Source organism: Triturus cristatus, chromosome 6, assembly GCF_964204655.1.
Source record: "Triturus cristatus chromosome 6, aTriCri1.1, whole genome shotgun sequence".
In the NCBI taxonomy this organism is placed as follows: domain Eukaryota; kingdom Metazoa; phylum Chordata; class Amphibia; order Caudata; family Salamandridae; genus Triturus; species Triturus cristatus.
Window position 1 is genome coordinate 1,867,013,535 of NC_140589.1, and position 15,106 is coordinate 1,867,028,640.

General features: G+C 43.5%; 1 long non-coding RNA gene across 1 annotated transcript in view; it reads left to right on the forward strand.

The window, feature by feature from the left end:
• Nucleotides 1-10,256: 10,256 nt before the first annotated feature.
• Nucleotides 10,257-15,106, forward strand: part of LOC146822229 (uncharacterized) — a 159,869-nt gene continuing 155,019 nt past the window's right edge. The window contains exon 1 of the long non-coding RNA XR_014963250.1: nt 10,257-10,419. This is a non-coding gene — a long non-coding RNA (uncharacterized LOC146822229). The remainder of the gene's footprint in view (nt 10,420-15,106) is intronic.

Below are 15,106 nucleotides of genomic sequence, written 5' to 3' on the forward strand. Positions count from 1 at the left end.
ATTATTACACAGTTAAAAAGTTACAGGATTACATTGGTTATACAAAACACATTTAAATAGTATGGAGGAAGGATAAATAGGGCGGATAGGGGTAAGGGGGAAGTGTGTAGGTGGAAGGAGGGAGATAACAGCAGGAGAGACGAAGGAAGGTCTGCCCAATGTCCGGCTGGGTAGGTGATGGCCGAGGGGTGAATTCACAGCCCATCTCCCCTATAGCTATCAGGGTAGCTCCACCGGGCAACGGTCAGGTAACAAGGTCTCAGCGGTTGAGGGAAAGTTCACAGGGTAAATGTTCTGACGGGTGTGCAGGATCCAGGTCGGATAGGGGTAAGAGGGAAGGGTGTAGGGGGAAGGGGGAAGATAACAGCAGGAGAGACGAAGGACAGGCATCGGTCAGATAGATCGATAGAAAGATAGGAGACCAGGAAAAAGCAGAGTTACTGAAAACGATAAGGGCGGAATGGTCGAGACAGGGAGGCGGGGAGAAATCTGTGCCCAAAGTCCGGCTGGGCAGGTGACGGTCTAGGGGATGAGCCAAGGCCGATCTCCTCAATAGCTGAACAGTGGCTGGAGTGTCCGTTCCTGGTGCGGAGAGTACGGTTTGGGTGCAGAAATTCTGGCCCGAGTGCGGACGTAAAGTTAGGAGTCGTAAGTGCATTCTGTGAATACCAAAAATCGTAAGTGCCTTCTGTGAATACCAAAAGTAGTAAGTTTAGGATTTTTTCTCAGATTCGTTCTGTGAATCGGCCCCTACATCTCCCCTTCTGTTAAATGAAAAACCACAAATTTACTAAATATATACACATATATACATTTAAATCTCTACAGTCGAATGGGTTTCTCCAAGAGGAAAAATCTTTTCATGGCATGTTAAAAAGAGACCAAAAAGTGCACAAAGGAATCAACCAAATGGTCATGAAAGCAAGTACAATTCATAATTTCATATAATAATTAGAGATCAATCAATAAATCAGGATCTTATAAAGTGCTACTACTCAACCGTGAGGATCTCAATGCGCTGGGTATGGTGGGGGAGGGGCTGGGTCTGCAGTTCCGTCGATGAGCCAGGTCTTGAGGTCGTTCCTGAATTGCAGCAGTGATGGTGCTTCCCTGAGGTGCAGAGACAGGGAGTTCCAGGTCTTTGCAGGGAGGTAGGAGAAGGATCTTCCTCCAGCCGTGGTCGCGCAAATCCATGAGATGGTGGCCTGGACCAGTTGGGCAGAGCGGAGATGTCTGGTGGGACTGTAGAAGGAGAGGCGGTGGTTGAGGTATGCAGGTCCGGCATTGTAGAGGGCTTTATATGCATGCATGAGAAACTTGAAGGTGATTCTCTTGTTGATAGGTAGGCAGTCAAGGTCTCTCAGGTGGCCAGTGATGTGGTTGAGGTGTGGGATGTTCAGGATGAGTCTGGCAGAGGTGTTCTGGATGGTGTGCAGTTTTTGGGGGGTTTCTCGGTGGTGCCGGCATAGCGAGTGTTGCCTTAGTCAAGTCTGCTGCTAACTAGGGAATGGGTGACCATTTTCCTGGACTCAGTGGGGATCCACTTGAAGATCTTATGAAGGAAATGGAGCTTGTGGAAGCAGAAGGATGAGAAGGCGTTGATTTGGCAGTTCATTGAAGCGAGGAGTACAGGATGAAGCTGAGGTTTTGTGCACGGCCCATGGGGGGGATTCCAAGTGCTATCGGCCACCAGGAGTTCTCCCAGGTCAAGGGGGAGGAACCCAGGATGAGGACTTTGGTCTTGTCTGAGTTAAGCTTGAGGCAGCTGTCCGTCATCCAGGTGTCAACCGCCTTTATCCCATCGTGGAAGTTGCTCTTGGTGGCTGTGGGGTCATCTGTGAGGGAGAGGATCAGCTGGGTGTCATCAGCTCAGGAGACGATGTTGAGTCCATGGCTTTTGAAAATGGCTGCAAGCGGGGCCATGTAAATGTTGAAGAGGGTGGGGCTCAGGGAGGATCCATGAGGCACTTCACAGCTCATATCTGTGGGTTGTGATTTGAACAGTGGAAGGCTGACTCTCTGCATTCGTCAGGTGAGGAAGGAGCTGATCCATTCTAGGGCTTTGTTGCGAATGCCAGCATCATGGAGTCTTGCACATAGAGTGTGGTGGGAGATGGTGCCGAAGGTAGCCGAGAGGTTCAGGAGGATGAGGGTTGCAGACTCGCCTCGTTTGAGGAGGGTGCGTCTCAGTGCTGTGGTTGCTTCAGAAGCCTGATTGGGAAAGGTCAAGGATGTTGTTCATTTTGACGAACTGGGAGAGTTAAGCATTGATGGATTACTTGATCAATTTGGCTGGGGAGGTGAAAAGAGAGATGGGTCTGTAGTTCTTGAGGCCCTTCGGGTCAGCAGAAGGTTTCTTCAACAGGGGGTTAATCTCTGCATGTTTCCAGTCTCCTGGGAAAGTTGCGGACTGAATGTAACAGTTAATGGTGCAGCAGAGTTCGGATGTGATGAAGGTGCCTGCTCTGTTGAAAGTGTGGTGAGCGCAGGGATCTGAGGGGGCTCTGGAGTGGATGATCTTCATGATCCAAGAGGTGCCGTCAGAGGTGAGGATAGTCCAGTTGGTCACGGTCTGCCGGGGGCTGGATCTATTGGGTGTGCTGGTTGTGGGCGGGGTCAGTGAGTCTGCTTGATCTTCAATTGGAAGATGGTAGTGAGGTTGTCGCAGAGGTCTTGGGATGGCAGATATCTGCTTTCTCTGTGCTGGGTTTTGTGGATTCTTTGACTACGGCGAAGAGTTCTTTGGTGTGTGCGTTGGCGGGTTCCTCAATGGCTGCTTTCTTTGTTGTTCTGATGAAGTAGCGGTGTGCAGTGATGGTGGATTTGAAGGCTGCATGGTCTGTCATGATCTTGCTGCTCCTCCATCATTTCTGGAGCCGTCTGCAGGTACACCTGACTCTTGGAGGGTGGAGAAGAACCAGCTGGCTTTCTTGGAGGACTGGTTGCCTGGGGGTTTCTTGAGGGGGCCAGTGTGTTGGCGTAGTCGGAGATCCAGCAGTGGAGGTTGGGTGCTGAGGTGTTGGTGTCCATAGATGTCTGTGGTGGAGTCTTGCTGAGGGAAGTGGTGAGCTGATCTTCTGTGACCTTGTTCCAGATTCTGAGGATCGCGGTAGGTGTGGTGGCATACGGTGGTTTTGGTGAAGGAGAAGTGGATTCAGTGGTGGTCAGTCCAGTGTGGCTGAGAGGTGTGGGTGATGGAGATGCTGTTGCTAGCGGAGAAGTTGTCTGTTGAGGTGAGATTGTGGTGAGCGATTAAGTCAGCTATGGCTTTGTTGAAGGGTGGACGGGGTCTGGAACGTCTGTAGACGAGGGTACAACGGAGGGTGACGTTCAGGTTGGTCTCGATCTGGAAGTGGAGGTGGTCCATGTCGGGTGAGTGGTCGTCAGGGCTGGTTGAGAGTCGGAGGGTGTCTTTGTGTATAATGGTGATGCCTTCTCCCAGTCAGTTGATGCGGCCCTTGTGGATGATATTGTATCCATCCGGGATGGTGGATGTGATGTCCGGGGCTGAGCTGGAGATCATCAGGTTTCTGTGAAGAAGGTGACGCCCGGGGAGGTGGAGTTGAGCAGGTCCCTCATCTCCATGGCGTGTCTTTTGCAGGAGCGGGTGTTGAGAAGGATACATCTGAGATGGTCGGGTCCAGTTCTGGAGGGTCGTGCAGTCAGTAGGTCTGGTGTGCGGAGGCCTGGCGAAGAACGTTCCTCGCCACTGGAGAGACACCTCTAGTTAGCACTCCTGAGCGAAAAAAAGTCGCTTAATCAAGTATACTGTCCATTAGATATGTATCATATATATTTATTCATCAATGTTTTCCAATTTGTAAATGCTTCATGGTATTACGTAATTGTAATTGTAGTCATCATTACAAATAACGTATATGATCATCTATTTATACAATCCACAGAAACTATTGATCTCATCCCCGATGCATTTCGCGTCCAACCCTTCTTCAGGGGTTAATCCCTAAGAAAGAAAAAAATAGTACTCCAAGTCTTCCTCGAGCAGAATGCGTGATGCATAAATGAAATCATAATTTTATCCACGATAGATCATGCTAAAGACCTTCACCACCGGTAACAGAAATGTACAAAAATAAGGTACGGAATGCCATGATGTATGTCCGAAGAGTGATCGTTAATTGTGAAGTTGAAACGCGAACGTGAGTAACTGGAAGTGCACAGAAACGGAAACGTGCAAGCGGGTAGTATTACGAAACAACAGTGATTAAACAGAAGGATTGCGAAATCAAAACAACTCTCCCAGGAAAAATTTAATAAAATCGTGTACTCAAAAAAGATGAAAAAGTGGTGCTTGTGACAAATCCAATTATAGCCCAGAGAACAAACCATGTTTGAGTATAACATGGAGCCAAAAAACAATTGTATTCCATCAGTACCTGTGAATCAAGCTCAATAGCGAGTGTGCTCCGATTCAATGTAATCGCGATGTCGTCGTCCATGCCGGTGTTCGTGAACACGGTACTAATTACTACGGAAACCCGGAAGTGAACCGCGAGGAGTGTTAGAAAGTGACGATAGACACTGTGGCTCAGGAATGAGAAAAAAAGACTGATATCCCACTGTTAAAACATAATTGGTTATGAGTGAAAACAAAAACGGTACTGGAAGCCTGTGTGTTCCAACAATGCATCTTATAGATCCTTTCCTTAAAATAAACGAGATGGTATATGTACAAACAATAACTGAATATCGAATAAATCTAAATAAGGGAGTATCTCTCACAAAAGGTAAAATATGATAAATCACGTATGGTGAAGATAAGCTTTGAAACATGTGAACACACTAATATGCACAGTGCAATGGCTAGCAACAATAAACAACTGGTTTCCTGAAAGGTACATCAACAGATATGCTAGATAACATTAATTATAAATAACAACTAAATTCAAGGCGTTCATTGAGACTTTAGGATGTAGTTAATTAAGTTTGTGTATCCAATATAGTTCATGTTGTAACAAGAATTTCTTGTTATCTCTGCCTTCTTTAATAACAACATGTTCCAAAATCAAAAATCGCAATTGGCTGATGTTAAGGTTCATGGTAGAATAATGTGCTGCCACGGTTGATTTTAAGTTCTTCAACCGTATGTTGCTTTTATGTTCTATAAGGTGTGTTTTAATTTTTCGTTCGGTTTTCCCTACATAGGGTAACCCACAAGGGCATTTAAGCAAATACACTAAGTTGCTAGTGTCTCAAGTAGCAGTTACTTTTAAATTGATGGGAGTCCCTAGAGTAGGATGCATGAGAGTCGTGCCTTTTATGATGTTGCTGCAACTGGCGCAGTTATGGCATGGAATGGTACCTGGATGTTTTTGATTGGTTTTATCAGTTTTCAGCTGTAGGAGTTGATGGAGATTTTCTGTACGTTGGTAGGCAAAAATCAGAATTTGCTGAAATATGCCTTTAAAATCTGTTTCTGCCTGTAGTAGTAGCCAATATTTGTAAATGGTCTGTTTAATTTTTTGACTTCTTGTCGAGTATTTGGACACAAATACCATTCTTTCATCATTCTGCTTGGTTTGTTTATTGAGTTTCAGTAAATCAATTCTATTTTGTGATTCAGCTCTTTCTTCTGCTTGTTTTAGAATTGTCTCTGGGTACTCTCTTTGCTTAAATTTTGAGATGATTTTATGTTATTCTCATGGTATAGCTCCTGAGTAGATGAAATGCGTTTAGCTCTGAGGAGTTGTGAGTATGGCTAATGTTTTTTCAGACTCTTTTGATGAAAACTGGAAAAGTGTAGGAAGTTATTTCTGTCTGTAGGTTTAGTGAATACGGTTGTTATCAATTCATGATTTTGTACTGTGATTTCAACATCCAGAAAATAGCTTTTTTCTTGTCCAAGGTATGTGTGAACTGTATTCGATCATCAATGGTGTTAATCAGGCTGATGGCCTGGAGTAGGTCTGTTTCTCTGCCTTTCCAAATTAAAAAAATGTCATCAATATATCGATGATAGGTGATCAAATTGTCTTGCAGGATGGGTTTCGTTAGGATATGATCTAACCAAACCTATGCATAAAAAGATTTGCAGACGCAGGAGCTGGGCAATTACCCATAGATGCACCTGAGAGTTGGGTGTAGAATCGATCTTGCCAGGTAAAATAGCTATGGTATAGGGTAAAATGCATAAGTTCTAATAGAAATATCTTTAAATCCTCGTTCTTGTCGGTGTTAATCAGAAAAGATTCCATTGCTTGTAAACCCAGGTCATGTGGAATAGAGGTGTACAAGAAGTTTACGTCAATGGTGCATAATAGTGGATCAACATTTTTGTGTAACTTAATGTTGTTAAGTTTGATAATGAAATCAGTAGTATCTTGAAGATAGGTTGTTATCTTCTGCACGCAAGGTGGTAAATGCCGGTTGATGTATTTGCCTATAGGTTCATGTATTGAACTTCTTGTGCTTACAATGGGTCTGAACGGAGGTTTGTTCAGATTTTCATGAATCTTTGGGATCATGTACAGATATGGTGTACTTGGATTTTCTTTGATTAAATATTTTTTGTCTCGTTCAGTGATAGTTCCCCAATGTAATGCTTTGTCAATGATCGTCTTGAGCACAATTGTAAATTCTTGGGTAGGGTTTGAATTGAGTTCAACGTAGATGGTTTTATCTCAAACATGAGCTTGTACGTTATCAAGATAAAAGTCAGTATCAAGAATGACTAATGATCCACCTTTGTCAGCTTTGACACACTTAATTTTTTCGTTGTTGGCCAACCGGGCTATGACATTGCGTTCTTTAGCTGTGAAGTTTGGTCTCTTTGACACACTGGTTTTGAATATATCATGAAGCTCATTCTGTACTACTGTCTCAAATGAGTCAAGAACTTTATGGCTCATTGGTGCTAAAAATTAGCTTTTAGGTCTTAAGTCGACAAGTGTGCCTTTGTCCTCTGCTGGTTGTTGTTCAACCATGTTAGAAAATAAATGTTTGAGGCATAATGCTCTCATGAATTTAAACATGCATATCTGAGATTCAAGTTCATTGGATTCTTATGATGTCACGTTAGATGTCCCTTTTTGTAAGGCTTGCATCTCAAATGCAGATAATTCAGTTTGAGAGATATTGATGACTAAACTCTCTGGCTTCTGGTAGGTTTTGCTTGGGTAGATCCCTTTCTGGAGTACCTGGCCCTCCTGGTTCGGCAGGCGTGCCTCGGCCTCCCCCTTAAAAAGGAGCTATGTTTGCATTTCCTGCGTGTGAAGTGGAAGGTCTACTGTCTCTGTCAGAGTTAGTGTTTCTTGATGTCGGTCCCTTTTGATATGTTCTGGATTGTGAATCATCGGACAATGAGGTTTCTTCCGTTGATCTGTTGCCAGAAGGTCTTTGTTGTTTTCGGGAGGTGTAAGCCTCAGCCCAACTATAAACTTCACCTAATTTGTAGACGACTGTTACATTTTCGTAACTTTCTTTCATTAATTTCCATTGTGTATTTCTCTAGCTGAGAATTGATATCTTCAAGAGTTTTATTCCATTCATCAACGGATAATTTGTCACTTAATTCTTGTTTGAGTTGGCTCACTTCCTTCTCAAGTTCTTCGAATGCTCTGGATAATTCCTCCACAATTAAAAGAATTAGGTCGAGTGAGCACTTGTTTAAAATGCCGTACCAATGTTCTGTGAAACGAGTATTGTTTTTTCACAGTGTGGACTTTAAAGGTATGCGTAAACCCCTTGGTATCCTCTGGACTTTGTGATACCGTATGAGTATGCTAGCATGAAGTCTCTGATTTATTTCCCTTTTGGCCGTAAACAATAGTTGCGGCAGGTGAATGGGTGTTCCTCAGTGACGCAAGGTGGCAGGTGGAGTGGCGTCCGGTGTTGAGGACATGTAGGGTGCTGGCATCGTACTGATGCATAGCCCAAGGACCAGGGTCCGTGGCGCTGGGTGCCGTCTAGGTGCGGACGGGTTCAGATGGGCTTGCATTTGGCGTGCCTTCAGCACACCAGTGTGTCATTAGGTAGCATGAGGTGGAGGGTGGGACAGTTGTGATGCGGGAAAAGCGAGAAGTGGGAAAACAGTGCTGGTGGGGTACGAGGCCATGGGGGCAAGCATTGGGGGGGACACAGCGAGGAAAAAGGTGCAAAAAGTGCAGAATGATAATGAAAGTGACAGAAAAGCAGAAAAGATTACATTAAGGAAAAGAAGAGATCAGAGGAGGAAAGGCAGTAAGCAGAGAGACAGAGGGCAGAGCAGCAGCAGAGCAGAGGTGCTCCCCACTGAACCACCCGTGATGAGGTGCAGGAGGGTGCCTGGGGGTGAAGAAGGGCCTCGAACTCAGGACCTGGAAAGGTGGAGCTGTGCAGCGAGGGAAGCCACTAACTGACAACCTAAATTTGAAAAAAGATACAACTTGATGAATTTAAAAAAACAGCTTGATATAAGATAAAACTTATTATTAAAAGTGGTCCCCACCTCCTTGATTCAGAAAATCATGGACTTCCTTACATGGAGAACATTTAAAAAAAAATATGCTAAAGCAAATGTCTGGTGTCCTCAACAATAGAAAAAACAATAACACTGGTTTGCACTTAGATAGACCGAAGTACTTCAGGACAAGGATTAGGAAGATCATGATAAAATGATGAGGAAATCTACAAAAAAGGTAAACAAAGGAGATTCTGCGGTGAGATTTCATTGTATGGGCAGACAAGTATGGACGTGTTATACTGCCCCAGAGGAAAACAGAGATAACATATAATAACATCTAATACACTCCAATCCTGAACCTGGTTAGGAGGATCATGTCTCATGTACTAGTCACAAAATCCAGATAAGGCTCCAAACAAAAGGTGGTTTGTATTAAGTCATATTCCTGATTTAGAACCTTCGCCAACTCCATCACCCCTCTTTCCTGCTATCTCCAGTCCAGATAAGATCTCCTAATCCAAGATTTATCTATTTTGAAGAGCTTGCGTGGCTTGGAACAAATAGATGGTCTGACCAAAGTTGAACACATACGCTTTATGTAATCCACCCATGCTATACGATGCCCCATCTCACAGGTCAATCAGTACTCAATCACCTCCCTACTAAACGAAGCATGCAGGTTGCACCAAGTTAGGCTCCATAGTCATAATTGGGCCAGATTAACCTGATCTTCCACATAATCTAAACCAAGCTCCTGGTGGATAGTAAACATAGGGAACCTGGGAGGTAGGTCCAGAACAGTCTGCAGGCTCTATTTTGCTCAACCTGCAGGCATGAAACAGGTTTGTAATCCCACAGACCAGCCCAATAGGTTAACACAATTAGGCATTTCCTCCTAAACCAGTGTCTTCAATGAGTAGCTCATGAGCTACCAGTAGCTCTCCAGCTACCTGCAAGTAGCTCTTCTCTGGTCAGCCCAGCCTACTAAGATAGAAGCATTTGCTAGGTTGAATTAATATATGTATAGCAAAATTAATAAACACATAATTACGACGTAAATGTGTGTATTTTCAGAACTCATAAACTGATGTTTGGAGAAAAATGGTAGAATGTTCAAAATGTAGTAAAGGTATTATTTGAGTGATGAATCATGTGGTGTTGGAGAGACATTTTACTCATATTATTACCTTGGGGTGCTACTCAGATTACAGCTATGGCTGTTATGTATTACACATGTAAATGTATTACAAATTGATAATTCTTTTTTAACTCTACTGCTGACAACCCTGCTGGATGCACTGATGTGATCGCTGCTGAGAATCTTGGATTGGGCGGTCACTATAACATCACCAATATTAGTAGCTGAAGTGGTTTTAATTGACCATAAGTAGCTCTTATAACAGAAAAGATTGGAGAGGGGTTAAGTGGGCGGGCCAATACTTTGTGGTTGATGGTCCCTGGTGCAAAAGTCCAATGCTGTCCTGATCATCATTTCAACAGTGCTGACTGCCTCAATATTTTCTCTTACAGAATGGTTCTTTCCATCAGCAGCACATAGATCTTATTGTCAGTAACCTTAAAAATTGATTGTGGAAGCACGGGTATTTATTTTGCAGTCATATCCCTTGAGGCAGTTCCAAAGCTACACTCTGTAGTCAAACATATATCTTGTCTCGAACCAGGGGAGGAAGAATGAAGAAACCAGTTTGACTAGGAGTTTGTATAATGCTGCAGCATGTGATAAGGGTCGTTTTGAATCATCCTTGGCGTGTGTCCAGTCTGTCTTTGCCAGCGTCAGCTTTATCGCCTTCTCACCCTGTGTTATGCTATAAATAGCAGACACTGGTGCAGAAGGGATTCAGAAATTGCTTCCCACACCATAATGAAGACTCTGGGTGCCATATTGCTCCTTGCCGCCCTCCTTGGGCTCTGCGAGGCACATACGGTGGTTTCTACAGGTGATTACCCAGGGATCAGGCCCTCAGCATTTGACAGTCCACATATCGAGGATCCTACAGGTGAGTACCCAGGGATCAGGCCCTCAGCATTTGACAGTACAATTCATTTGAGGGAGTAGAAGTCTTTCTGGAGAATCACTACAGAAATACCTGAACAGTCTTGTATTGTGTAAGAGACACACTACAGTGACAGTCAAGTCTGTATAAAATTGATCTGGGCAATGCGTGTTTTTTAAATTGATGAGAAGGGTTTGAGTGGGGAGAGTGGGCATAAACTGCTAGTGAGTGTAAACTACATCCATGAAAGTGTTTTGTCTCAGGGGCATACAGTCCTTGGGAGGAGTCTATCACCATAAGGTCTCTGTATGTCGACTAGTTGCCGGATCTGAGGGGGCCTCTTCACATTTTGTAGTGGGGGAAGAGTACCCACAGCTTTCCTTTATGCTACTGATGTGTTCATTACTACTTAAAGCATTAGAATGGTGGAGCAATGCACAGAAGGTTACTCTGTCAGTATCTCGTGGCATTCAAGAACTGAGATCACTCATGCAGGAAATGCAATAGACTCCACTGAAAAATAGCAGCTGAGATTGACAGGTCGTTCATGACTAGCTGTTCCACTCCAGGGTTTTTCTTTGCATTCTGGAAATAGTAGTCTTGGTTTTATAAAGGAATAGGCAAGACTATAAGTCCCATAGTTCCTAGAAAAAGCCTGCAGTGGAGCAGATAGTAACACGTTGACTTGGTTGAATTGGCAGGTGTGTGGAAGGAAGTTACACTCCCTGCATAAGTAGGGTTATCACTTACTCTATGCGAAAGGGGTCCAAGTAAACCAATCCTGGATTTACAAATAAAATCAGTGTTTTCAGATGTTTTTGTCCCTCTGAAGTGTACCAAGACTGCCACTCCCAGACTGCATTAGGTAGGTAAACACAAGCCCAGGACATGCATATGTGGCTCCTGATAGTGTCATGTGCACAGTGTCAATGTTCAGGAACTTACTAATAAGCTTGAAATGAACACTTTACCTATAACTCCCAAAAGACTGCAAGACACAGGTGTTGGGAAGTCAGGGCTGCAGAATTGTCTCTCTCTGCTTCAAACAGGCCTGCCAAGTTTCCCAACTCCGTGCCCGAGTCGCGAGTCGTTAAACCAGTCCCATACCAAGGGAGCACAACTACCTTGAGTAGGATGGCGACTGCTGTGAGAAATATCTTCACAACTAGTGAGTTAACAAATGGGTCTACATATTGCATGTTACAACACTACATTGTGAATGTATTTGATCTGAAAGCCATTCGTTTTGGGGGCTGTTCTGAAAAGAATGTCCAAAAATACTCTAATAATTCAGGTTCTGACAGAGTACCCAGGAGCAATATTTCTCCAAAGAGAATGTGTCCTATGTTATATTAGCATGCCTTATGCATCACCCTATGTGTGGATAATGTCTTTGTTCAAGAGTTACACTCTTCTAGCTTGGCAGGCATGTCCACTGGTGATGTGTGTGTGAAGTTTTTTGGGGGCATATGGCAATTCCAGGTGGTGCGTGCTGTTGGATACTTTAGTATGTGGATGCATCCAGTGTACTCTGCTGGATGCTAGGGCATGGACTATCATGACGGTGATAGCCAACTGTTGCACAACTGTGCTGCCTGTGTGTAAGGTGCCCTGTCTAAAATGCGCTGATGGAAATCTTTCAAGTGAAACAAATTGCACCTTCAGAATATGAGGCAGCCAGAGATTGGACACCGTTCAGTCGGTCAGTTCTAATAGGCATGCAAAAACATGTCACGTTTAGACTTTGACATTGACCCTGCATTTATTGTTGCATGCCCATTCACTGTCTCTTCTGGCGCACTGCTAGGTTTGGCGGTATGTGCTATCTCTGAGTGTGACCCTGTAGTTATTGTTGCATGTCCATTCATTGTCTCCTCTGATGCACTGCGAGGTGTGGAGGAAGGTGCAATCTCTGAGTGTGACCCTGTAGTTATTGCTGCATGTCCATTTATTGTCTCCTCTGATGCACTGCGAGGTGTGGAGGAAGATGCTATCACCAAATCTGACCCTGTGGTAATTGCTGCATGCCCATTCACTGTCTCCTCTGACACACTGCTGGTGTGGAGGAAGGTGCTATCTCTGACTGTGACCCTGTAGTTATTGTTGCATGCCCATTCACTGTCTCCTCTGACGCACTACTAGGTGTGGAGGAAAGTGCTATCTCCGAGTCTGACCCTGTAGGTAGTCTGCATGCCCATTCACTGTCTCCTCTGACACACTGCTAGGTGTGGAGGAAGGCATCAGCTCTGAGTGTGACCCTGTAGTTATTGTTCCATGCCCATTCACTGTCACCTATGACGCATTGCTAAGTGTGGCGGACAGGTGCTACAGTGCCCAGCTTTGCTCACATCTGCCATTGGATACCTCTGCAGGAAACAACACTGACATAGGGTGTTAACACACTGACAAAGAACTTGTCTGCTGTTCTGTGGCAGTGTGCACAGAGCATAATATGGGATTGTTTCTCCTGTCCTGAGCAGGCTAGACACCCCAGAATTAAAAGGGAAGCATCTTTTGCAGACGCGGAGCTGGGAAGGGGAAGAAAAAATGGATCAGTGAAGATGAAAATAAAGTTGCCATATTATGCTAGTGGTGGGTCAGGAAATGCAAATGAAATGATGGTTTATCCAATTTAGTGTTACGACATTCTAATAGAGATATTACTTAAGTGATTTAAATCCCGTTGTGTACTAACAATAAACCAGTTTAAGGGTCTCCAAAGTGAACAAAATAAATTGGTGCAAAGACTGTGAAGATCAGATTGTAGTTTGAAAGTCCAGCAAATAATGAGAAACAGGAAAGACAGCGGACACATGGTAACATTGTTCAGAATTTGAAGAATATAAAATTGTGCTTCACATGAAGTATCAAAACAAAAAAGTTTCAAAAGGTATTGACATTTGATAGCGTATCAATTGGGTACAAAGTCTCCACAAACAGATGTTGTCACACCTGATAGAATCTGATGGGATTAGCTGGAATGGCTATATGTGCTCTACACCCCTGTCCTGAGAGTAGTTCCAACTGAAACTTTCAATGTGGAGGATGTAGGTGGTGATATACCTGGACCGGACATAAACAAGACCCACGTAAATTGCTCAAAAAAATCAAATTCCCAACTTCCAGATAACATGGCCATCACCATTATAAAACAGAATGGGATTAGAATACCCTCGTGTCCTCCCAGTTCAAAGAATGTTTCTAGATGGGCCTCATTCCAAGCACACAGAAGAGAAGTACCTTGCCACCTCTGCATAACAAGCATTGGATAAACAAATAGAGGTCTAGCCTTGGCAGCTTGTCCGATGATTAATAATGTATTATTGTAAGCATATGCCACAAAAACAAAAAAAGACACACCACCACTTAATTGAGATGGCTGTATATATTTTGGCAAATATCAGTCAAAATCAAAAAAGTGTTGAATAACAATTGCCTGAAATTTTACTACCAAAGTATCTGTGCGTCTATCAGGCAGGTGTACTTAGAGTAGGTATTTCTAACTGTTTTTACTTTTAATATACGGCTCTTATTGATGCACATTGATGCAGAAAAGGAACTGTAACTTGGGAATGTATTATAAATATAAAAGAATGGTTAAAAAAATTTAAACCAACTGTGGCACTGAAGTGCACTTCTTTTTAGTCAGATGTGCACATATGGTCATATAAAATGGCATGAGTAAAAGTGCAAGAGCTATACTGGTAAAATGTGAATTGCAGCTGTAAAGACTAACAGATGAAAAGGGCAGACCCACCACCCCTCTTTATATGTATATATGGATGTCTTTTTATTCAGGACTTTTTTATTACATGAGCTGATGAGAAATCTAAAGCTTTCCCTGGGTCAGAGCTCACAAAAACATACACACTGATCATCTAAATTGCAGCAGATACACATTTAAACATCTGATTGGACGATCCCAGTTACAGACCCCAGTCATATTTCATAGCTTGTGCATTTCAAATCTGAAAAGGAAATGATAAGGCCAGCCTCCAGTGAATGTATATATGCAATGAAAAATCCAACCATAGGAAATCTACCTTTTTCTGAACGATCATCCCAGATTTTGTTATGCTGGTTTTATAACTCAGTGCCCTTTACACCAAGCAATCAATCAAGAACAGAGTCCCTGTCTAGTGTATAGAAGAGTGAGTGTGTTTGTGAGAAACTGTATAAGTGAGTGGGTGTGTGAGTTTTTATATGGATGAGCGAATGGGTGAGTCAGTGGGTGAATGAGTAAGTGAGTGGCTGTGTGAGTGTCTGTATGAGTGGCTGTGTGAGTGTCTCTATGAGTGAGTGAGTGGATATGTAAGTGGCTGTAATGGTGAATGAGTAGTTTAATGGGTGAGTATGCGGGTTGGTCAGTGGCTGTAAATAGAGAATGAGAGGTACATAAGTGTCTGGATGTGTGAGTGACAGGGTACATGAGTGGCTGTATGGGTACATGGATGGGTGTGTGAGCACAGTATTGGTGAGTAAGTGAGTGTGAGAGAGGTTGTATGGGAGAGTATTTGTTTGTCTCAGTGACTGTATAGGTAAGTGAGTACATGTGTTAGTATATGACGGAGTACATGAGTGGGTGTGTGAGTAACTGTATGGGTGAGTGAGTAGCACTGTGAGGGACTGTATGGGTAAGTGAGTAGGTCTGTGAGTAGCTGTATGTGTGACTGATACTGTGCGTGAGTGG